At 43.2% G+C, this 25,039-nt stretch overlaps 2 protein-coding genes across 3 annotated transcripts in view; one reads left to right on the top strand and one right to left on the bottom strand.

The window, feature by feature from the left end:
- LOC134540305 (uncharacterized) overlaps positions 1–18,151 on the bottom strand; it is a 404,904-nt gene extending 386,753 nt beyond the window's left edge. Inside the window, exon 1 of the mRNA XM_063382964.1 lies at positions 18,116–18,151. The gene's annotated coding sequence lies outside the window, so the exon portion shown is untranslated. The remainder of the gene's footprint in view (positions 1–18,115) is intronic.
- Positions 1–25,039, top strand: part of LOC134540128 (repulsive guidance molecule B-like) — a 131,297-nt gene that overhangs the window by 6,791 nt on the left and 99,467 nt on the right. The window contains exon 1 of one of the 2 annotated variants that reach the window (XM_063382654.1): positions 3,745–4,132. The exons of the other annotated variant lie outside the window; for it this stretch is intronic. The gene's annotated coding sequence lies outside the window, so the exon portion shown is untranslated. Of the gene's footprint in view, positions 1–3,744; positions 4,133–25,039 lie in introns of those variants that run through there. 2 annotated transcript variants of the gene reach the window in all.

The raw sequence follows: 25,039 nt of genomic DNA, 5'->3' as shown, positions 1-25,039 counted from the left end.
GACTACTCCTTAATTCGTTTTAAGTTACACCAACAAAAATGTCTCATATTGAACAGCTGTAAGTCTAGAATACCCCATGGAATAAATGACTGTAAATGTGTAAAATGTTGGTTGCTACTGCGAGGTATGGTTAAAATTTCTTTCGGAAAATTTTATTTATTTAACCTTTTAAAATCACAAAATTTCTGAGGATTTTAAAATGCTAACTAAAATATTTTTTTTTCTGAAAGAACTATCAAATAGTAGCCAGTAAAATTGACTTAAAACCTAAAAAGTTTTAGTTTCATATTCAATTTCATTCTCATTATCCATACTGCACAAATACGTTAAAAATTCTATTTTGCCAGCAAATTATGCGAAAAGTATGTTGTACATTTTTTTTTTGATTTTGGGAAAGTTCAGCCACTTTGAACCGCTTGGAATGTAAAAATATATAATAACAACCTGGAACTTGATTAACCTCAAATGTCCACTGAGTTACCTGCAAACGTTAGGTACGGCAAAGGTTTAAGACTGTAAATTAATTTGGCCTGAGATATTATGGGAAATCTAAACTAGTAGCTGGACAGGTTGTTTTGGGAAGGAGATTTATAATTCCCAACACCATTTATCCCCCCCTCTTCCTCCATGTATTTCACTGATTAGCCACGACTTCCTGTCTACATGACACTGATAACGTCAGTCTTGTCAGTCGAATGCCCCTCGTTGGGGGGTGGGGGTGGGGGAAAGCGCGCTGAGAACTTCATTAGTCAACGAAGCTCTTGATAGTTCTGTAGAGTAAGAAATATTGCTTCCATGTTCCCCCAAAGTACACTGCACGTTTACATAAGGACTGCCACGTCAAAAGTAACGCGTTCTTCACACAATAAACTACAGAATGTCCACATTAGAAGGTTGAGGGCCAAGGAAAGTCAGGTAATTTATCTTGTCAACCATCACCTAGTGTGCGAAAGCATTTTATTTTTCCAGATGATGTTTTCAGTGTATAGTCATACGCACTATAAAATGGTGTATAGAAGGTCCTATTTGAAATTTTGTTCCATAATTATTATTTCAAATTAATCATTGGGATGGTGAAGGCTGGGTTTTTTTGTTATTTTTTTATCTCTCGGAAAAATGAAAAATAGGCGATTATTAAAAAAAATTTTTTTTAACAGTTTGGTGTGAACAGCCTGTCCTACAACGTCTATAACTACTGCACTTACGTTTTACTACTTCTCATTATTCATTGCCAGGGATTTTTGGTGAAAAGATTTACAGATTTGCTGTGTATTTCAAAAAATTGTAGTATCGTCTCTGTTCCGTGACTGGTCGCGTTTCTTTGACAAGAGTTACAATTAATTATTATATATTTTACCGGTTACATAATAAGGAAGTTAGGATTATTTTTTTTAAATTTAACCTCGATTTATTTCACTTTTTGCAGCAATGGTTTGTTGTATTAAAAAATGTTTCAGATAATATTTATGAGGTTTACAAACAGTTTTTTAATATGCTTATACCTTTGAAGTTTTTTAATTTAATAATAACTGTTGGCGTTTTTTCTTATTTGAATGCCCAAAGGTTATTTTTGACAGATTTGCTTTTGTGTAGTTACATTTCGAATTTTTATATTATATTATTCTAATTGTGGTCACGTAATTTCTTGCTGCTAAAATATCAGTAAACAGTACAGATGTAATTAATCTATATTAATATAATATTTTGGCAAATTTTAAAAATATCTCATGTGTAGGATTTTTATTTGCACAGTATTAAAAAAAATGAATATTTATAAAAAATTGTATTTATAAAATTAAAGTTTTTGTTACATTTATAATTTTCCAGTGGGCGCCTAATGCGCTTTTCAACCTACTAGGGCATTAGAATCTCCGCCATTAAATACAGTCGCTTTCATTAAAAAAAGTTATTTAAAATAATGTTCGCAGGCTTTCACGGCCATTGTCTGAAGTAGCTTGCCTTCTGGGTTGTAGCCGTGTCCTTGGCGAATCATTCACCGACGTTTCGGTCGCCATCATCACCAGGGAGTATTTACCTGGTAACCGCTCCCTGATGATGGCGACTGCGACCGAAACGTCGGTGAATTATTCGCCCAAGGACACGGCCACAACCCAGAAGCCAATTACTTCAGTAATTTAAAAATGTTTTCACAATGCAAAAACTACACTTCAGCCATTTTTTTGGGCGTCCAAACCAATATGGCGCAACATTTTGAAGAAAGAGGAAAAAGGGGGGGGGGGGGATAAATGTGTCCACCTTAGTTGGCATGTAATCATGCAGACGTGGGCACACACCCTCTGGGTTTGGTACGTCTGCAAGATTACATGCCAACTAAGGTGGACACATTTACTCCCCCCCCCCTTTTTTTCCAAAATATTGCGCCATATTGGTTTAGACGGCCAAAAATAATAAATGGCTGAAGCGTAGTGTTTGCATTGTGAAAACATTTTTAAATTTCTGAAGTAGCTTGGCTTCTGGGTTGTGGCCGTGTCCTTGGCGAATAATTCACCGACGTTTCGGTCGACATTGCAGTCGCCATCATCAGGGAGCGGTAACTGGTTCCTCGACCCGGGAGTGACAGTAACTTCAGAACCAGGCGCGAACTCCCCGCGGACCTGGTAAGCATCCATGGTCGCCGCGGACAGTTAGGCTGGGTTCACAATTGAAAAAATAACAGTAACAGTAGGTCGTGTGCATAGGATATGAACGCCATGTTTCTTAACCTAACGATTCACAATAGCAGAAAGTTGGTCGTGTGCATGGGAGCGAGGTCGTTCGCATAGGAGTGAAAAGAATATATTTTATTTCGGTCGCGTACGCATGGCACAACAGCCAATGAGAGAAGAGCAGGGTGCTTTTTTGGCGGGACTAGAAATATGTTTATATTTACTAACCATATTGTGGTAAGAAAATGTCGAGATAATAATAGTTTTATCGTTATTTTTTAAAGTTAATATGTTTATTTACTAACACTGCAAACAGATGTCGCATAGTTCGCGAAATTTCATTGGCTGAAATTAACAGTAAGAATTCAATTGTGAACCGATTTCGCAGTTCGCACAGGTCGTGTGCACAGGTCGTGTGCATGGCTTGCTATGCACTCGCTTAATTTTTTTAATTGTGAACCCAGCCTTAGTTCCACAAGAGGTGGGGCTGCCTCGCGCACAGGAGACACCTGGCAGGGGGATTTACCGCCGCGCTCTACCGGGAAACCTGTTGCCTTTCAAGGAAACACCGAACGCCATCGACCACCGGTCACGAGCGGACAGGGGTCTCACCTTGTGAGCGGAATCCTTGTCCTCAGTAGCCGACACTGGCTGCTACGTTGCAGTCAAGCTTACACATTCTCTCGTTTCTCTCCGTGATAACGTCTTATAAAACGATGAACGCCGGCTGCACGCACGAAAAAGTGTCCCGTTACGCACATTGTGCCGTTACGCTCATTGTACGCTTGCGCCGCATCTATCTCTCTTCCACTCGATTGGAACAACCATCGATTTGACTTTTTCGAGGCACATTAAACTTGAAACACTCCCATTCGTTTCCTACTTTTCCTATCATCGTCCTATCCTTAACAGAATAACACAGATTGGAAGAAGTTAAATAGCAAACACGTATAAAAGTTATAGTTAAAATAATCTCTTCGTTAAAGTTATAAACATATTTGAATTAATGAGTGCAAATAAAAGTAAATTTATCAATTAAATTGTAGATTTCATTTCACTCCTTTGTATCCATACAAAATAGTGATAATTTAATAAAAATGATTCAATTTTATTCATAAAAGTATGCAATCATTTCATCAAGGTTTTGTTATGACGTCACGTTAAACTATCGTCCGTAAACCGACTTTACAGACAGCCAATTTTTTTTTACAACCATTTAAATATTTGTGACCGATCAACAAATGCTAGGGATCTATAGTAATAGTCTTAAGTTTACGGAACTAGCCTTCAACTAATAGTAATACCGAGAAAATGAAAACAAAAATCAACATGGCTAGTGAAACCCACCCTAACACTTGCGGGTAGCTGAGTACTTCAGTTTCTTCCGCCTTATTCGGTACGGAAGTCCTTCAAGTTAACTTTCAACAGGGTTACCAGCATCAGAAAAAAAATCAGGGAATATTGAGGTAAGGGAATTTGAAATTAAATCTTTAAACCAAAGGTTCGTTTTGTATCGCTTACCCATTAACTGTGCCATGCATATTTTGTTTGGGTTCATTCTTTGTTATGTTGTGCTAAATGTATGTAAATTTGCTCAGTTGTATATTAAGAAAATATTAATTTTTAGGATCTCCGTTGCTTTCAGTCAATTTTTTAAAATGTTTGTAGGGATATGCTTGTATTGAATATAGGTACGTACTTAAATGTAAATACATCAATTTAAACATTTAAATCGAGTATATAACTGCACTGTTATGAATACCATTAGTATACAGTGCATTTATACATAATTTCAAAAATCACAGGTGCTTCTATAAAAAAAAGTGTACTTTAGGCCTCTAGCTTCTAGACTTTTTTTTGGTTTCCTGAGACTATATGCATAAAGCTTTTTTTTCTAGTTCTTAACCCGATGTGAATGAACACTTAGTAGAGACCGGAAAAATTCGCCGATTCATTTCACGATATGCTGAAATGCAAATAGTTGTACCTTTGTGCAGCTTCTGCTATTGGTTCACTGTTGACCTGGAGGACTGTGGGCCAACTATAGACCCTCAGTCAAAGCAGTATCGAATCACGAGTCTCCCAGTTGAGACGCCTCACAAGTCAGTAGTCAATGAACAGGTGACGTTTGCCCGAGTATGCACAGGACAGTGGAGTCTATCCTGGAGGTCATTGAATACTCGAATTTTTCCAGTCCCTAACACCTAGTGTTGTAGTGCATGGTCTTTGTAACGAACATTCACGTAACTGTAGTAGGCGTACTCAGATGTACCCATTGCGCACGTGCGTACGTGACGCAACACTGGGCCCACGCACGACGCATACGTGCGTTCGTCCAGCGAACATATGAGTGTCCCGGCGGTTTAACTAACTGCGCATGACGTCACGTCTGAACGCCGCGCGAAGCGACTCAACTCCACTCGAGCCGCTCCAACGGACGCACCTGTATAAATCCCACCACGTACGCGCGCAGCCGATGGACTCGGCAAGGACAACAAATGAAATGTTCCCTCACAATGCTGCCAACTTGCTATTCCCGACGGCCAGCTTCGCCGCGCACGTCCAACTCGCTTCGGCGTGCGCGCAATGCATTTACGTCTTCTCTGCGAATAAGAAAAAAAAAAAACAACCAACCTTCATCGCTTAGCGCAACGGGAAACGATTCAGTTACACCGTCACTTTTATGATGAGACGCCCAAGATTTCTCGCATAACCGCACGCAGTAAAAATTACCGATAATTGTTCCATATACGTATCCAGTTTACGTCAAAGTTTATAATTCGTATTTTCAAAATAAAATAAAAAACATTTTGGTCGTGTGACAGTTGCCCATCACAAACGTATTTAACTGTTCTCTTTATTTAACTATTTTACGTTAAAATACAATTGTATATGTTACACGAAAAATGGCCTCCCCGAGCTATGTTCCTTATCGCGTTTCCAGTTTATATCAAGGCTTTATGTAATATTTCCTTGTGAATACAATTTAACCAGTTTGCTAACATTCATTCATTTATCGCCTTTTGCTAAATATGTGTAATTCTCCGTTTCGGTTGGGGAGAGAGAGAGAGAGAGAGAGAAAGAGAGAGAGAGAGAGAGAGAGAAAGAGAGAGAGAGATTACGTTCATGATATATCCCGATGAGAGATTGCCGAGGTTTTAACGTATTTATTTCTCAGCAAAAATCAGGCTTGAAGAATATAAACACACACCTGCATCTTCTTTACTCTGCTGATTATTTTGGTGACAGCCTAGATTGTAAATGTTTTGTACGCCATACGCCATAAGTAGGGACAGGAAAAATTCGCGGATTCAATGACCTCTAGGATAGCCTCCATTATCCTCTGCACATCTCAAGTAATCACGCGTGTTCATTGATTACTAAATTGTGAGGCGTCTCCACTGGGTAGCTTATGATTCGACGCTTCTTTGGTCGATAGTCTCTCATTGGCCCAGAGAGCTCCAGTTAAACTGCGAGCCAATAGCAGAACCAGCAGAATTGTACACATGTTTGAATTTCAGCCTATTACGAAATAAATCCGCGAAGTTTTCCGGTCTCTAGCCATAAGGTTATTCGACAAGCCTTGGAGGATTAGAAGCCAAAATATTGTGAGGCCAGGAGACAGGACCATTAAACACCAGAGATAGATTTAACTAACTGTGCATGATTTCGCGGGCAGTTACACTGTAGCATCGTCTTGTGTTTCGTGATTGGCTGCGCAACTCTGTGCCGGAACTTTAAGTGGCCCGGCCAAATAAGGCAATAAACGGCTTTCAATTGCAGACGTCCACCAATCACAAGGAAGACAACGGCCGGAGAGGGCGTGGCTTATTGCAGTTTGATGCGCGTTCAGTAGGGCCATGCATATTTCGCGAAAAGATCCCGACACTAGTTATAAGTAGAGACCGGAAAAATTCGCGAATTCATTTCGCGATAGGTTAAAATACAAATCGTTATACCTCAGTGCTGCCTCTGCTATTGGTTCACAACTCATCTGGATGACTCTGCCGGGCCAATGAGAAACACCCAACAAAGCTTTATCGAATTACAGGCTGCTACGCTGGAACGTCTCACAAGACAGCAGCCATTCAGTGGGTGGCATATGACCGAGTGTACGTAGAACTATGGAGTTCATCCTACAGGTCATTGAACCCGCGAATTTTTCCTGTCCTTAGTTATAAGTAGAGACCTGCAAAATTCGCGGTTTCCTTGGCCTTCAGGATAGACTGCACATACCCCTGTACACTCAAGCAAATAAAGCAAGTTCATTGGCTGCCGACTTGTAAGTCGTCTCAGCTGGTTTGTCTGTGATTCGATCCTTCTTTGGTTGAGGGTTTATAACTGGTTGAGATTCGTCCAGATGAACAGTAAGCCAATAGCAAAATTATCTAAGAGGTATGTGTGTTTGAATTCTAGCCTATCACCGAATGAATCCGCGAATTTTGCAGGTCTCTTGATATATATTAAAAACACTGTAGCACCGTCTGTGTTTCGTGATTGGGGTGAAGTTCTTTCAGGTACATGTCGAATAATACAACACCAATCACAGTGATTCAGCGCGGAAGCAAATACGTCCCGAGTGGCTCGGTCAAACAAGGCAACAACTTCTCTCGCAGACGGCCGCCAATCTCAAGGAAGAAACCGCTGGTGCGGGTATACCTTGTTGCAGTCTAACAGGCGTTCAGATTTATTCGCGAAAAATTCCTGCCCCTATTGCTCAGATATGTTTTCGCGTAAAAAAAAAACCTGCTGGTAATAATCATAACTAGAGACCGGAAAAATTCGTGAATTCATTTCGCGATAGGCTAAAACACAAATAGTGCTGCCTCTGCTATTGGCTCACAACTCACCTGGATGACTCTGGGCCAACGAGAAACACCCGACCAAAGCTTTATCGAATCACAAGGCTGCTACGTTGGGACGTCTCACAAGACAGCACCCCAACGAGTGGGTGGCATTTGACCGAGTGTACGTAGAACTATGGATTTCATCCTAGAGGTACATTGAACCCGCGAATTTTTCCGGTCCCTAATCATAACCTGACACGAGGGAAATAACGCGGATTCCTCGTCGCGCTCACCCACCGGAGGACACAGAAGGGTCATGCCGGCGGGACCTGGGGCTACGCCCTCCGGAGCTAGGAGACTCCCGCCCTGTCATTACGGTACCGACCCTCCCCCCTTTTATCCCCCCCCCCCACACACACTTCCCGGCCCATCTCTTCCTCCTCTACTCCACCTAGCCGATAACCGAGTTGCTCGAGACACGTGGGGTAGGCGACCTTGGCTCGGGTTGAAAACCCCCCAGTTTATGATCCGCTTGGGTTGTTTGCAATATTAAAATAAATTTAAATTTAAATTACAAAAAAAAAAAATTGCGCGAGTGGAGACTTCCGAATGTTCTGAATCCAACGGTCAGGAAAGCGTTGATGGTCCTGCACCACCTATAAATGTGCGGACTTAAAGTCAAGTCTGAAAAAATCTTATTTACAATACGCACATCGGAAAAAGGTTGACAGAAAAAATTCTGTTTCGGCCTGTGTTTGCGTTGCAATTATTCAACCCTGTGTCCCTGCTGAACAATATTTGCAGCCGAACACAGTCTTGCAGACTTATTTGCTCCACAACCCTAGCGTTTATCGCCAAAAGGATGGACCGTCCGTTGGTCCGGCATTTTTTTTTTGGAAATCCGGCACCAGTAAAAAGCCTCGAACCTGCCGGATTATCGAAAAAAAAAGGCTCAATTTAACATAAATAACACGATATGTGAATTTCAGGAATTATTTGATAACAGTCTGGATTGTAAATGTGTGTACAATGAATGAACGACCCACGTCATTGGAGCACAGGTTGTTAATACAACTAAAAAAAGTCATTACCGAACGATGTGCGACCAGGAGAGAAAGTAAAACGTTGAACCAGCGAATGAACGCCTTAGATCGACTTGTTTATGCATGCGTGTATTATAACCTGGCACCAGGAAACATACGTGAATATTGCAGGTCTCATGTGAATATATGAGAATTGAGCACATACGAAATGTGCGCGCACAATGGGCAATCCTCAACCAAAGAACAATCCAATCTCAGACAACCCAGTCGAAAACTGCTCACAAGCCAGCAGCCAACGAACTGGCGCTACTTGCCCGAGTATACTGAGGACTGTGTAGTCAACCCTGGAGGTCATTGAAACCGAGATTTTTTTTTTCCAGTCTCTACTTATTAATATTATTAACAAGCCGGGCAAAATAAACCTGCCAACGGTGACCACCAGTTGCTCTCTGTACCGCAATCTGAAGCCTGAGGCTGATTATAGACCTCCCAACATGGAATCGAACTCTGGATAGCCTTTGGGTAGGAATGGGGGGGATAGGGTCGGGTGATGAGGGGTTGGCGACTTCGCGCTATCGCGTGCGATGCTTGTTTGCGGTTCTCGGCAGTTCGAGGCTGCTCGTCGATTGCAGGGGTTAGCTTGTGTCACGTTCCGACATGCGTGGAGGATTGCAGGGGGTTTGGCTGTGTCACGTTCTGACAATGCGTGAGAACGTGCTGCCTACCGCGTTCTCACTTCTTCTCTGTGGCGCAGTCAGTCAGTCAGTCAGTCAGTTAGTTCGTCATTCGTGACGGGACGTGATCCCACGACCAGGCATTTGAACAGTTGGAATGTGTTTTTGAAATCGGGTGTTGCCAACCCAGAGTTGATTCATCAGTGGGGACGCACCACAACGCCGAAATACCACAACGCCGAAATGCCAAATTGACCACAACGCCGACAGCTAGAAAACTGCTGTGTAACACAGTGCCGAATTACCACAACGCCAAAATACACTAACGCCGAAAAATGTCATTGCAGGACTGCCACAAAGGTTAGGTTAGGTTAGACTAGGTTAGGTTAGATTAGGTTAGGCTAGGCTAGGATAGGCTAGGTTAAGTTATGTTAGGTTATATTACGCTAGGTAAGGTTAGGTTTGATTGTGGTATTTCGGCGTTATGGTACATTTAAGAAACACACACAAATTCATTCAGTTGTTATTTCGGCGTTGTGGTACACATCAGTTTTTTTAGCTGTCGGCGTTGTGGTCAATTTTGACATTCGGCGTTATGGTATTTCGGCGTTGTGGTAACGACCCGCTTCAGTTGTAGCAAACGGGGAAAGTAAGGGAAAAGTCAGGGAAATTAGAAATGGTCAGGTAATACCTGGAAATGTCAGGGAAATCACCAAATAGTAGCGAACAGCAAAATTAAATCCAAAATTCAATTTTTCGCTAGAGTTTAGGCACCTCAAAAACTGCTCAAACGTTTACTTATCACGAAATTTCGTGTGTTTTTCTTTTCGCGAAACCCTGGTCTTTTTGCTGCAAACACACATAGGGGGTAAACTAAGTTCTGATTACTTACGTACAAGTTCGATAGCCTACAGTCGATAGCTTTAGGTGAATCTATATGGTAATTCTATTCAAACACATGCATATGTCTAAAATGGCGTTAAGCACACACATCTTTCCCCCTCAAAAATCAATACCAAGTGAGCCGCGGGGTGATTGGTGTCTGGAAGGTCAGGGATACTTGTCGATTTAGATCTGGAAAAGCTGTAAACGTCAGGGATTTTTGGAATTTGAAGCTTTCAGCAACCCTGCAACCTATGCGTAGAGACCGGAAAAAATCGCGGTTTCAATGACCTCTAGGATAGACTCCATGATACTCTATGTACTGGGACAAATTGTACCTGCTCATTGGATATTGACTCGTGACACGCGTCAACTGGGATGCTTGTGATTTGATACGTCTTTTGTTGAAGGTTTTTCATTGGCTTAAGAGTCCTTCAGATAAACGGTGGTCCAATCGCTGACTCAGCTTAAAGGTGTACGAGTTTCGATTCTAGCCTATCGCGAAATGAACCCGCGAATTTTTCCGGTCTCTACTCTTAAGTGTACGACGGTACCAGTAAATTTAAGGGAGAATCCACGCGGATGATTTTTTTTCTTTTTTTTTAACCAGCTTTCCTCGTAAGTTCAAAGTTAAAATTTTAACAGCGTGCGTTGGGGCGTTTACCCGGAATTAACAAGTGGCGTAATTGGTTAAAAAGGCGGTGCGAGGGAAAGCCGGGCCTACTAGAGTCGTCCCAGCCTTGTTGGAACTTGGTCTGTATAAGTGTGTGTGTGGAGAGAGAGAGAGAGAGAGAGAGAGAGGATGTCGTGGTGATAATTTCCTCCGGAGATGTTAAACGAAACCGGGGGCTAGATTCACGCAGGCCCCAAATCTCACTCTCCGGTCCCCCGACGCTAATTTCTTTTCCACATTTTCGTCTGGAAGCGAAAGACGCCATTTTTCTCATTAGCGTCTCCTCTTACCCCCCCCCCCTTCACCAACCCATTAACCCCTTGGACTTGTGTTTTTATCATTCCGTTACGTAAAATATGCGTGTTTATTCCAAACGTAACGTATCATTTTATGTGCAGGAGATATTTACTTAATTGCTTCGGAAGAAACTGTGTTTATAATTTCTGCTCCTCTGAATTGGGAAACTCTTTTTGAGTGTAAAAGCGTGTAGGTTTGTGCGGTGAGCGGAGTAAACTGCCTATCCCGATACGCCATCCGTTCAGCTGTTATTTAAGTGCAATATTTCATTCCAGACATGGTCATTGCAGTTAATTTGGACTGAAAAAAAAAACTAATTGATCGATAAGAACTAACCACATTATTTCTTGTATTGTCAGGCTCCTAAAATTGCGCTCTTTTAGGTGAATAAAAAAATTGAAGAGTATTTTTTTATACCATAAAGTAAACTAGTATTACATTTTTGAAAACAGAAAACAGTAAATGTTTGATTGTGTGTATAAACGGAAAAAAAAAATGGTGGGTTTAATGACTTCCAGGGTAGAATCCACAGTCCCTTTTATTTTTGGGTGAAAGTCATATGTTAATTTGCTGCTTTGCCATGTGAGCCTAGATAGCTCTTGATTGGATACTTTTTGGTTCAGGGTTTCTCATTGGTCCTGAGTCACCGGGATAAACGTGCAAGCCAATATAATACAAGTTTGAATTCGAAACTACTCAAAAATAAATCCGCGATTTTTTTTTTTCCGGTGCCTATGCATGGGCAAGTTGAGCCTAGTCACAGTTTGGACTGAACTGAAGTCACTCACGATCAGTCTTGTGATCGCTGTCGCTGTTGGATTGTTACTGTTTAAAATTGCAATTTTAGTCAGGAAAAGTATTTTAAAAAATTAATAAAAGCAACCAAAGAGTATAAACAAGGGTGTCTGCCACGGCATTCAGCTGATGGACTGATTGTGATTGTTTGGACTGGTGAGACGGTGTTCACACACACGGCTGTTGACTGATCGTGTGTGAGTTTTTTATTTGGGGGGGGGGGGGCGGCGGTCTTCACCGGCGCGTGTATACTAGAGCGCGTCCAATAGGGACGCACGTCTTGTGAACTTTCCTGTTTCGTGGTCTGCCTCCCAGTTTCGACACCAGGAGACAAGAAGACGCAACTGTACAGGCGGAATATGGCCACTAAAGAACTGTGCAGTTGAGGAATGCCAACATAATAATAAAACAATTTTTTAAATATAACGAATGTGTATAAATTTGCTAAAAATTAATAACAGCAATAAAAACGTAATTTTACAAATATTCTTAGCTTATGGAATTATTGTACTAATGGATTGGCGTATTAAGTATAATGGTAAACCATTTATGCTTTGGAATAAAATAGGCCAGTGTTCAATTATTTTGGTAGCAATGAAAAAAAAAGCATGCCTATTAGAACTAAATAGTTTGTATGTTTGGTAGACACGAATCACGTGTTAATAATGATGCTTTAAATTAAATATATTTGCACTTTTTTTTTGTATTTGAACATTTTTGTTTTCTTACCATAAATATTAATTCTGTGTCAAATGTAAGGTTAGCAGACGTGTGCACGTGTGTTATTTTTTCCCCCCCCTCAATAGAAACTGAGGTTATGATTTAAACACTCATAACTTTGAGGCTGTGAATTTTTTTAAATTGTTCCGTATTAGAAAATAAATAACCTTAAACATATTTTGGTTAATGTTCTCAGCAACCTAAGATCACAAAAAAAAAAAGTTGCCAACATTTTCTTTCGGAAAGACGTGTTTTTTTTTTTTTTTAGGCTGTTAAAGTTGCCTTTAAATACCGCACAGTTCCTGGATTTCCAAAGATAATGAGAAATAACTTTAGTTACAGCATTGAGTTTGCCGCTGGCTATCTATCCTCCTTTGCTTTGTGCCAGAGTTCTGCCTCGCCCTGGGTGCCCGATGATTCCCCCCGCCTGCGCGCGGCTTGGCAACGCTGCAAAGCCCCGTCCGCGGCAACGCCGCCTCCCTACCCGGGAAGGGTGCGCGGGAAGCAAGATTTTCTTTTTCTTTCTCTCTCTTTTCTTCCGGGGGTTCTACTCCTCCACCCGGCTTTGGAAAAAGGCATCTGAAATGAAAAGGCGTTTAGTTCTGCGTAAGAATGGTGTGGGGTTTTGGAGAGGGTGGGGGGATGGGAAGGGGGTTGAAAAGGGACGGAGAAGAAAGATGGGAGGGGGCGGGGCAAGGAACTGACCTGGAGCCCCGGCGGGAGATTTCGTGGAAAGGAAGAGGGCGATATATATTCTATGTCGCCCCGGGTAGAAGTGTCGAGACGTGAAAAGAGAGGGGGGGAAAAAATAATTGGAACATAGGGGCGGCGATTGCAAGGATGGTGGCACTGCAACAGCAGCTACACTCCCTCCTACCCCTCTTTCCCCCCCCTTTCATCTTTCACGTCTCACACCCGTCTACCACCGCTCTTCCTGGCACTTCCTGTAGGCGCACAGGCGTCGGTATTCATCCAGGGGGGAAAGTAAATAACGCAATGGCAATAAAAATAGCGCGAGAAGAGGAAAAGAGACAGCTTTTTTTGACCCCCCCCCCCCCACTTCAGACTATCTTTCCCGTGCTCGAGGTGGAAGAAGAAGAAAAAAACGGAAGTGGGAGAATTCTCTCCTCCTCCCCCCCCCACACACACACACACACAATCCCCGAGGGCAGGGCTAGCATGTAACATCTGTCGCCTGGCGGAGGTGGTGTCATTTTTTTTGTTCGCCTCTTGACGACGTGACGAATGTTTTTAAAGGACTCTTTCCTTCCCCCCCTCCACCTCCTCTATTTCATCCACCCTTATTCTTCCTACCGAAAGACTAACCGCCAAATTATGCGGTACTTCAGAGCAGCGTTTCCTTGATTAGTCTTTCTGATAAGTGAACATATGGTTTTAAGAGAGCAAAACAAACACGTTTGGATCGACATTTTGGAATATTGTTCCGCGAGATTGAAATATTCTTAGAAGCAGTGAAAAATAAAGTCGATAGTCATTCAACTTAAGGGTGAAAAATCGAGAATATGTATTTGGTTTCCCAATATTTCCCTCCAGGCAGGTTCTGGGATGGTTTCTTACTAAGGTGTTACGAGTGAAAAAAAAAAAAAAAGAGATTCGAAAAATGTAGTGCAATTATGTTTGTTACCAATATTTACACTCTTAATTAAATTACTGCTGTTTACAAACTAATCAGTGTTCGGTCCAGTCCGCAGTTTACTCTCGCCACTGTAGCTTGGCTCGACAGTCGCTCTCTCTACCGCTCGTCTCTTGCCTCGCACTATTCACTCGTCCGTCGCACACAGCACAGTCCGCGCCCGCTCACAAGGGGGAAGGGGGTCGCTCGCCCTCTTCACTGCACTGGCTCGGAGGCTAGCGTCACCGCTTTTATACCCACCGGCCATTCTTCTTCTGGAATTGCCTCGAACGTGTCGCGTCATCAGGGGTCGACCCGACCCTCGCACCGGAAGCATCCAGAACAGTGGCGTCCCAGTCACGCCACTCCACGCGGCGGCCTCTGGGAAACCCCGCAGAATTCCCAGGCCGCTAAAAGGGGTCATTGACAATGTCCTGAGGCGGGACTGTTTGACGGGGGGGGGGGGGGGGATGGGAGGGAAAGGGTTGAGGGGTTAAGCGAGGACCCTTGTAATCGGGCCAGGCACGCGTGGCATGCCTTACGTCAGTGGCCGTGCGGGGCCTGTAGTATAGACAAATAATAAGAGACCTGCTAGACGCAGATATTTTTAAAATGACTTCCTCCCTCCCCCCCCCCCCTTTATGTGAGGGCCAAACACTTCTTGGAGTCCTGTTGAGTACACGGTTTTATAAGACATAGTAAATTTACGGACTTTTTTTTAACGTGTAATTGACCTGAAAGAAAACTTAAAATTTTCTTCTTGACTCCGCAGATACCTGAATCTTCTTAAAAAAAAACTACTCCTATATTACAACTTCCGAGTTGTGTGTTCCGTTGTAGACGGGGTAAACGGTCAGGTGTGAGGAAAAAATGTTGTTCCTGCTGTTGTTAATGGAATTAGTACTCAAAGGGATTTCCCAGGATAATTTGTAACCAGCGTTCTGCATGAATTTAAGGTTTGATATTTTTTTAACAGTGTAAAAGGGGGGGGGGATATTTCTCCACCGCGGGTCTAACGCGTGGAGGAAGTAATTTTTGGCCCGGGGGGGGGGGGGGGGGGAGCGGGACCCAAGAACACGTAGCGCCAAGACACGAACGCTAGCGGTAGAGCGCTAGTGCGTTGGCTAGCCGCGGTCATTCTTTCGAGATATTCGGCCAGCGGCGATCTCGACGCACACGGGACCTGTTTCTCCATTTTATTTTTATTTTTTTTTCCCTTCCGCGAGGCACCGTTCCACAGAGAACGCTAGGACCTCCTCCTCTCCCCCCCCCTCATTAAACCCCCCCCTTCTGCCCCCGTCATTACACCCCTTTCCCCCCCCCCCTGCCTGTGCTGTTCCACGGGAGTCCCACACGCCGAGTGCGTACGAGATCAGCCGTCTTCAGGCTTCGCTTCCGGGTGACGCGCCAGGCCGGCCGTGAACAAGTGGCCTTGTGAAAAACGCAAGAAAGTTCAACAGCAACTTTTTTTTTTTTCAAACACACGTTTGTAAACTACGCAACACGTACAAAACGCAGCGCAAAAATCGACCAACTTTCAACTTATTCAAAATTTAATTTCAGATGTTTTCATCAAAACTTGACTCATCAAAAGAATCACAGGTTAAAAAAAAAATTATAGTTTTCTTTTTTAAGGATGAAGACGTCTTGTCACTTTCGTGATTCCCCCCCCCCCCCCCCGCCCGATGTCCGAATCTACTGATTTTTAAAGTAGTCACCAGAGCGCAGTAAATATAGAGCGCTAAAATTTTGCGTTTGTTTACTATTTTCGTGCTTAGTAAATGTGAAAGCGGCGAAGTTTTGAATATTTAGTTAAATTGTGAAATTTGAAATTTGTGGGAGTTCAGTAGTATTTCTTTATTCTGAAAGACAAGCGTTAATGCCAATAAATGTCCGTTATTTTACTTACATTATGAAACGGGAACAGCAGAAAATTCAGATATCGTGAGTGTTCCGTATTTTATATATTACCAAAGGACTCACGATTGGGGGGGGGGGGGGGAAGTTCGAGTTGACCAATGTATTCAGACCATCGCCCACACAACGCATGACGTCAGAGGGTCACGTGAGCCAATCAGTGATCAGTGTCCGTCGGACACAAGTTTAGGAAATTGCAATCGCAGACGGGCCTTAACAAGGTCACATTCTTTTTGCGGGTTAACGCGTGATTCTTGTCCTTGTTCGTAACTGGCCGAGGGGTCAATAAGGGTGTGTCCAATCAGCGTGCAGCAGATGCATACTCGCTTCAAGTATTATTTGCTAGCCAATTATTCCCGCGAAATAAAAATGGAATAGTTATTATTATTGGTGACATTCTATATTGTAAATGATTTGAACGACCCATGTCATCGGAGCACGTATTATTCGTAGGGCCATGCATTTTTCACGAAAAGATTACGATACTATTTATAAGTTAAAACACTGTAACCTCGTCTGTGCTTCGTGATTGGGTGAATTTCTTCCAGGTACACGTCGATTGCTACAACACCAATCACAGTAGTTCAGTGCGGAAGCAAACGCGTCCTGAGTGGCTCGGTCAAACAAGGCAACGAACGGCTTCTCTCGCAGACGGCCGCCAATCACAAGTCAGAAACCGCTGGTACGGGTATACCATGTTGCAGTCTAATAGGCGTTCAGATTTATTCGCAAAAAATGCCTGTCCCTAATTATTCGCCATGCCTTGAACTACAAGACTGTGACAAAACACATAAAAATCGTATTCCCAAATCTTGCCCGACCATGATTTTATATGCAACTGTTCTAACATGGCGCCGGAACGTAAAGCGAATTTTGTAGATATTTTCGGATTGAGGGGGGAAAAATATTAGAAAATATTAGAAAAACAATTTAGTGACTGCTACTAAATTCTTTTTTGTCACTTTATACCTAGGAGCATACATTTTTCGCGAAATAAAAATCTGAGCGCCTATTAGACTGCAACAAGGTATACCCGCACCAGAGGTTTCTTCCTTGTGATTGGCGGCCGTATGCGAGAGAAACCGTTGCCTTTTTTGACCGAGCCACTCAGGACGCGTTTGCTTCCGCTCTGAATTACTGTGATTGGTGTTGCAACAGTGGACGTGTACCTGAAAGAAACTCACCCAATCACGAAACACGGACGATGTTACTGTGTTTTTAACTTTCAGCTAGTCTCTGAATCGTTTCGCGAAAAATGCATGCCCCTATTTATACTCTGCCAATATTTTTTAGTTGAAACAAATTAATTTTGTAGAACAAACAAATCCACTTAGGACTGGCGAGGAAAAATTTCGCTGTTACTAAATAAGCCTCTGCAAAATTATTTTTTAGCACTAGCCATTTCACTGAGCTCCAGGATGGGCTTTACAATCCTCTGCATGCTCGGACAAACGTCACCTGTTCATTTGGCTACTGACTTGTGAGGCGTCTCAACAGGGCAGCCTGATGATTCGATACTGCTTTGATTGAGAGTCTCTCTAATTGGCCCACACTCCTAAGGATTAACAGTGAACCAATAGCAGAAGCTGGAATTAAAAAAAAGCCCATCATCTCGGTTTGTCCGTCACATTTTCGTCCGTCAACGTCATCTATAGGGACTGGAAAAATTCGCGTATTCAACGACCTCCAGGATAGACTCCACGATCCTGTGCACACTCGGGCAAACGTCACCTGTTCATTGGCTGCTGACTCGTGAGGCGTCTCAATTGAGAGACTCGTGATTCGATACTGCTTCGACTGAGGGCCTATAATTGGCCCACACTCCTCCAGGTTAACAGTGAACCAATAGCAGAAGTTGCATAAAGGTACAACTATTTGCATTTCAGCATATCGCGAAATGAATCCGCGAATTTTTCCGGTCTCTATTCATGAGGATCATTAAAGCGTGGAAGTTCAGTTTCTAACGCGCGTGGCGTTCAAGAGCTTATTTAAGTGGGAGTAGCCTGGGAAGTGTTTTGCTTGCCTTACAATGTACTCGGGCGCTGATCCCCGGGACTTGTGTGTTGTGATGGCTGCGGCGTCTGACACGACACGCTGTCTGACCCGTGCTGATAACACGGGTGGCCCCTCCTTCTTCCGGCCAATCATAGCCCCGCTAATCTCCGTCGCCTCCCCTCCTCTCCCGACACCTCCCCCTCTCCCCCTTTCTAGTTCCCCCCCTACACGGGCCGGTCGCGCGCTCAGGACAGCTGGGCCGAGATAAACGAGTTGATTCAGTGGACGCATCTGGCCGATCCCCTCCTACCCCCCTCCCTTCCAAATAACATCCCTCCCTCCCTCTATCCCTCCCCTTCTTCTTGACACTTCTTTCCTGACCCCCTCCCCCCCATTTTATTTTTTCTTCGTCATACGTCAGTGTGCTATCGATCGCCGCGCGTCGGGCCGTTCGATGTATCGATACAAAGTCGCGCCGCTTCGCCGCCGTTCTCAAGTCCGCCTGATGACGCAGTTGACACGTCACCAGCATTGAATCTCAGTGTGACCAACTTTAGGCGGGTTTTTATTTTTTTTTTACGTATCGACATCTATACCTTGGCATTGCTTTGATGATAGTTCAAAATACTTGTTCCGCGCGCGCGCGCTGCGTTTGCGTGTGTGTGTATATGTGTGTATATATATATGTGTGTATATATATATGTGTGTGTGTGTGTGTGTATCACGCTTGTCATTATTTAATGAATCCCGCGTTAAATTTTCGTGTCCGAGTTTCGTGTTATGAGCGTATGTTGTGCAACATGGGAACACACACGAATTTGCTCGTTACCTAGGTTTGATGTAACACATCTTTGGCGAGTAATGGAAAAAACTCACGCGTTTTTTTCTCTTCCCCCCCCCCCCCCCGCGATGTACTAGACGCTCCGAAAATGTATCAAGAATAAATTATTGGTTGATAAAGTGTGGGGACTTGGCGCGCTACGAACCATGGGTCCCCGTGCCAAACACACTATATTTCCAGAAAATTGGGCTGCGGTGATAACTTTTATTTTTTTTGTTTGTCGGAAGCCGGCCTGTTTGTATAACTAGACGCAACATAACTCCGAGCCTGGGTGACGGTTAGAAAATCGTTGTGTGTGTGTGAGTCCCGACACTGGAGAAGGCAGACGTGGCGCGGCAGTGAGAGATAATGCGTAACTTGATAACAGGGGCTACACGCTACTGCACAGAGTGAAAACTTAGTCCTTCGGTGAAATCCGACGAATACGTTGGAACTTACTAAACGTTTTCGTTTACAGTTTGGATCTGAGGTTTGTATGCATGTAGTGTATCACTTTTGTTCAGAGCCAGTGTTACATATGTAGTGCAGTACTTCAGTAAAGTACAACTTTATACATAAAATGCCTCCAGTGTTGTCAAAAGTTAAGAGTAAAAAACTGCACTCGCAGGCGCGGGAAATCGTCTATAACGTTCTGCAGTTTATGGAAAATGAAGCGCGATTGCAGGAACCCTCCATTTCACTAGAGAAAGCACAGCTGAGAACAGCTAATGCGACGGGTGTGTCTCGCACGACTGTACAAACAATATGAAAAATGGCTCACCGAACAATTAATACAAAATCAAATGATAGATAATGCTCCCTATCACAATGTAAAAATAAATAAAACGCCTACCTCCAGCTCGACAAAATTGGAAATGCAGCAGTGGTTAAGTAAGGAGAATATTTCCTTTACTAGCGACATGCTCAAACCAAACTTGTATAACCTCATAAAGAAGCACAAACCTTCGCTAGTGCAGTACTCGGCAGACAGACTATTGGTAAATAGTGGCCACACATTACTTCGTCTGCCCCCTTATCATCCGGATTTGAATCCGATAGAAAGAATATGGGCTGAAGTTAAAGGAGAAGTCGCTTCAAAAAATGTTACTTGCAATTTGGCAAATGTAAAAAAACTTTGCGAGGAAATATTTAACCGAATGGGTCCAGAAGATTGGATTCCGATTTGCAATCACGTCAAGACACTCGAGAACAAATACTGGGATAAGGATGTGCGTTTTGACATTGAAATTGATAAAGCGATTGTTCAGTTAGGTGATGCAAACAGTGACAGCAGTGACGTTTACACATCAGACTCTTCGGATGGAACAGTCAGTGGCGTTGAAGAACTGAGGTAGTGATTGGAACGTCAGTGGTAAGTGGTCAATGTTTTCTGCTTTTCTCTACCTGCTGTGCAAGGTCGCCGTATCTGCTTATACCCCCTCCTCATCCACCCGACCCCCCCACCCGTGTTGCAGTCAACACTCCTCATGTGTGACGTAGCTCAAGCTCGGAGTTATATTGCGCCTAGTGTACTAGTCCTGCCCTCGAGCGAACATGCGGAGCCTGATCACAAACGCTCACTTCCGCGCATTTCAAGAAACGGCAAATGCCCCCCCCCCCCTTTTTTTTTCAAATCAAGTATGTGATTCAAAATATGTATTTGATTTATTGCAGCCATTTAGCGGCTGTCACACACCAAACTATTGAACCGGAGCGGTTGTAAATTTCTACAGAGTGATTTCTTCTAGCTCAGTTGTTAACATGTTCATTTTGATAAATTGACTTCGTGTATTCTTGATACACCTCCATTGTGCACTCTAAGGAAAGCGGTCAGAAGAATATTCAGTAAAAAAAAAAAAACGGCAAGAAACAGTGTATGCTTATCTAGTTGTTTGTCCCTGTTTTGTCGTGTGCGCTTAAGAACAATGCCTGGTGACAATAATGCGATATTTCGCTGTCTCATGGCGTTCTTCGCTGTTGCGATTGTGGCTCGAAGCTGTGTACCTCCTGTCCTTGAGGCATGGAGGTTGTCAGGTAAGTAAGCACTTTTGCGGTGAACTCAAACCGTTTTGGAAGCTTCTCTTTGCACGGTGCTGCGAACGAAGAGTACCAATTTCAAATAAACGTTACTTGCAAAAAAAAAACTTTCCTCTCTTCAAAGCCATGAATTTTTTTTTTTTCCACGTTTTCAATCAAGGAAGAGATTACGTGGCTTGTTCATTTGCGGACGGCGGTTCAAGTCCTGACGGGTGCCGCGACGTAAATCAACAGGAGGAGAAGTTTTTGGCATGGGACCCATCGGCCGCGTGACAAGAATTCGTTTTCGCCTTCCAACATAATTAGTTCTCTGCCTCCTTCTACATCTCTCTCTTTCTCTCTCGAGGAAAAAAAAAGTCGGGAACGAAAATTTATGGTTTGTGATTTCCATTCTCACGTCACCCGGAGCCGTCAGAAACACGTTGCCGGGCTAATTTGTCGGAATTTAACATCGCGGAATTGGTCAGAGCATAAATGCGCTTCTTGCGCCTAGCGATAGAACGAACAGCTCTCAGCATAGGTTATAACGTCAGTGCTTCTAATAACCATAACTGCAAGGGGTGGGACAAAAAACATGGGTTGGAGGACAAAAAATAAAATCATAACTCTGTTCGTAGGCACACCATCGAACTGGTTAAAAGTGTTTGTAAATCTTATGATTTTTATCCAAAACTTTTGTCAGAAACAATTTTTGATATTACGAACCATTTTTGCAACGGGTTGAAAATTTTTTTTGACGTGAATACGTCTTAAAAATTGCATCTATAGAGGGAGGCAATTCAAAACACGAATGATAACAAAATCGGGGGATACAGTTTGGTGTTGCAGCTACATATATATCATGTCCATCCAAAATTTAATTACACCACTGGATAGCTAAAGAATCAAAGAATTCGTTACGCTAAGTGAGGACTGTGGCGCATCGCGCGCGGTGGAGGGGGAAGCGCCGCCATTTTGAGATCATTTTGCTGCGTTTCGATATTTCCATTTAGTATAACTTTTGACTCGGAGAAGCTACGACGTTCGTTTGAGTTTCAATCGTCAGCTTTCGTCAAAATCTATCAATTGCACGTATAAAAAATTAGTGTGAAATAGTTACAGTGAATATATATGGTGTTAAAATAAAAAGTAGAGTATTTTATATTTTGTATAGAAAATATTAGTTGTTACGTACACGTATTCACGTACAACACACGACCGTATCCATGACACAGCCACACCCCATTTTTTTTTAAGAGATTCGGGAACGGTGTGGTGGTGGTGGTGGTGGTGGGGGTTGAAATAAATGCGCCAGTCCGTTGTTCGCGAATGACGACGTGAATTCCTGATTCGCTCCGCTTTTGTGGCACTGAAAGCTGGCGTTTCGCTCCAGCGCTCTCTCGTCTTTGTGCCTGGAATCAATCTGGGGCGCCCGGACTGGTGGCTCATTGCCAGAAAACGCCCCGAATTTTTTTTTTAACTGGTTGAAGTCATGTTTAGGCGTAGTGATTTGCAATACAGGACACAGCCCACACGGATTATATTTATTTCCTACGTATTACTTGCAGGTTGCCACTCGTCTGGAAAAATAAAGGAAATCCAGTTGGAAAGTCAAAACATTTCTGAAAACGGCCAAGGATATACATATATAGAAGCGAAAACTTTTCCTTTGAGCTCACTGCGAAAACCAGGGACACTATGAAATTTGTGCGGTATCAGTAACATTGCATGACGGAGAAATGAGGATTTTAAAAAAAAATTTGTTGTCTGTAAAGTCGGTTTACGGACGATAGTTTAACCTAAAAAGTCCCAGTTTTATATTCAATTTCATTCTTCTTGTCCATACTGCACAAACAATACTTAAATGGAAAATTTCCCAGTTAACTATGTAAAACGTACGCTACACACACACACACACACACACACACACACACACACACACACACACACACACACATTTTGTGAATGTCAGCCACTCAAAACGCCTGCAAAATAACGACCAGGAACGGGACAAAGAACAAGTTGAATGCAAAGCCATGGGTAAGCATGCGAGTCTACTCCAGTTGCGTTTCGCGTAGAGGTGATTCGGACGCTAGTCGCGCGTGTCGTTGTCGACCTTATCCGCTCCCCTCGCTGGAGGAGGGGGCATCGCGCGTGTAACGGCCCCAGGTAGGCGAACCCTTCCTTGTTCCGCGAGCGAGTGTTTTACGGCCGTCCATAAAACCTGACGGCGAAACACCCCGCGGGCCTCTACAATGTGGCGGTCGCTGCCCGTAAAAGGCTTTGGTCGTAGCTAGCTTCCTGCTGGTCGTCGCGTCGGCCAGTCATCACTACACACTACCTCTTTGGGTGCGACGTGGTTTCAAGGTGTAACGATTTTTTTTGACGTGACAACGTCTAATAAATCGATGAACGCCGGGCTGCACGCACGAAAGTGTCCCGTTACGCACATTGTCCCGTTACGCTGTGTCCCGTTACGCTCATTGTACGCTTGCGCCGCATCTTATCTCTCTCTCTTCCACTCGATTGGAACAACCTTTCGATTCGACTTTTTTCGGGGCACATTGAACTTGAAACACTCCCATTCGTTTCCTACTTTTCCTATCGTCGTCCTATCCTTAACAGAATAACACAGATTGGAAGAAGTTAAATAGCAAACATTTATAAAAGTTATGGTTGAAATAATCTCTTCGTTAAAGTTATAAACATATTTGAATTAATGAGTGCAAATAAAAGTAAATTTATCAATTAAATTGTAGATTTCATTTCAGTCCTTCTTTGTATCCATACAAAATAGTGATAATTCAATAAAAATGATTCAATTTTATTAATAAAAGTATGAAATCATTTCATCAATGTTTTTTTATGACGATGTCACGTTAAACTATCCTCCGTAAACCGACTTTACAGACAACCAATTTTTCTCTCTTTAAATCCAAGTGAAGCTTCTTTGGGCGTGAACAGAGTAACAATTCCAGCGACGTGCTGTCATCACTGGTATTTTGCTAATTTTGAAATGAAACTTCTTTGGGCACGAAGATTATAATTTCAAGGCCTAATTTTAATGCAACGTTTACGTTAAAAAAAAATATTGTGAAACGTTTCTGACGTGAAAAGGTCAGAGGACAGGTAGCCCAACGAATTGTGTAGCCCAGCACGGGCCCTTAACACACGAGCAAATTTTCTTTCGCTCTGTCGCAGCGAGTTGAAAGGCGCTCTTTTTGGAACTAGTGGTTTTGTAAATTGATCAAGAGGCGCGGTGGTTCGCGAGTGGACGGAACACGGAGCCTCCCGCCAAGGCGACCGGGGTTCGAACCAGGACTTTTTTTTTTTTAATTTAACAGTTAAAACTATAAAGATTATTTTTGTTGTTTGTGAACTTTGGTTCGTGCCATCCGCCACAGACGGCACAGCACCGTGGTTACACATTTCCGTTCCATTCGAGGAAATTACTCCAGCCAAACGTCGTACACCGAGAGCTAAGATGTTAACGCACATATAAAAAAAAAAAAAAAAAAAGCTGCCTCGCTCAGTCTCCGTGCAGTAAGTAGTAGTAGCGCGGTCCCAGCCGACGTGAATCAACTCGCTCACACACGATACCTGAAGGGGCGTCTTGTGTCTTCCTGACCTGGTGCGCAGGCCGGCGGGGAGGTTGCCCTGCTTACCGCCAAGGAGGGAGGGAGGGAGGGAGGGAGGGAGGGAGGGGGAAGAAACTGAAGCGAGGCAAAACTCGTTCAGGGGAATTTCGCCCGAAGGCGCTCGCTCCTCTTCCAATGACTCCCAAACACCCCCCGCGGGGGGTTGTTGGAATATTGCCTGCCGTCCGCCATTTTTCATGGCAATTGCACTGCTATAGAGGGCGCTTCGCTTAGCTACATGCATTGCCACATCACCGTCTCCTGGAGATATATGTATATAAATACATATATATATATATATACACACATACACAAACACATGCATATATATACACGTACTTAAAAGGATTACCTACAATGTTTAAAGTATGTAACTCTGGACTCGCAAGATCCATAAGAACTCAAGTTTCGAACAATGGTTCGGTCGTCCTTATTTCTGTTCTCTCTCCCCCCCCCCCCCCTTTTTTATTTCTTCCCTCGCAA

Source organism: Bacillus rossius, chromosome 16 (assembly GCF_032445375.1).
Source record: "Bacillus rossius redtenbacheri isolate Brsri chromosome 16, Brsri_v3, whole genome shotgun sequence".
Classification (NCBI taxonomy): Eukaryota; Metazoa; Arthropoda; class Insecta; order Phasmatodea; family Bacillidae; genus Bacillus; species Bacillus rossius.
This window is presented reverse-complemented; position numbering and strand designations above follow the sequence as displayed.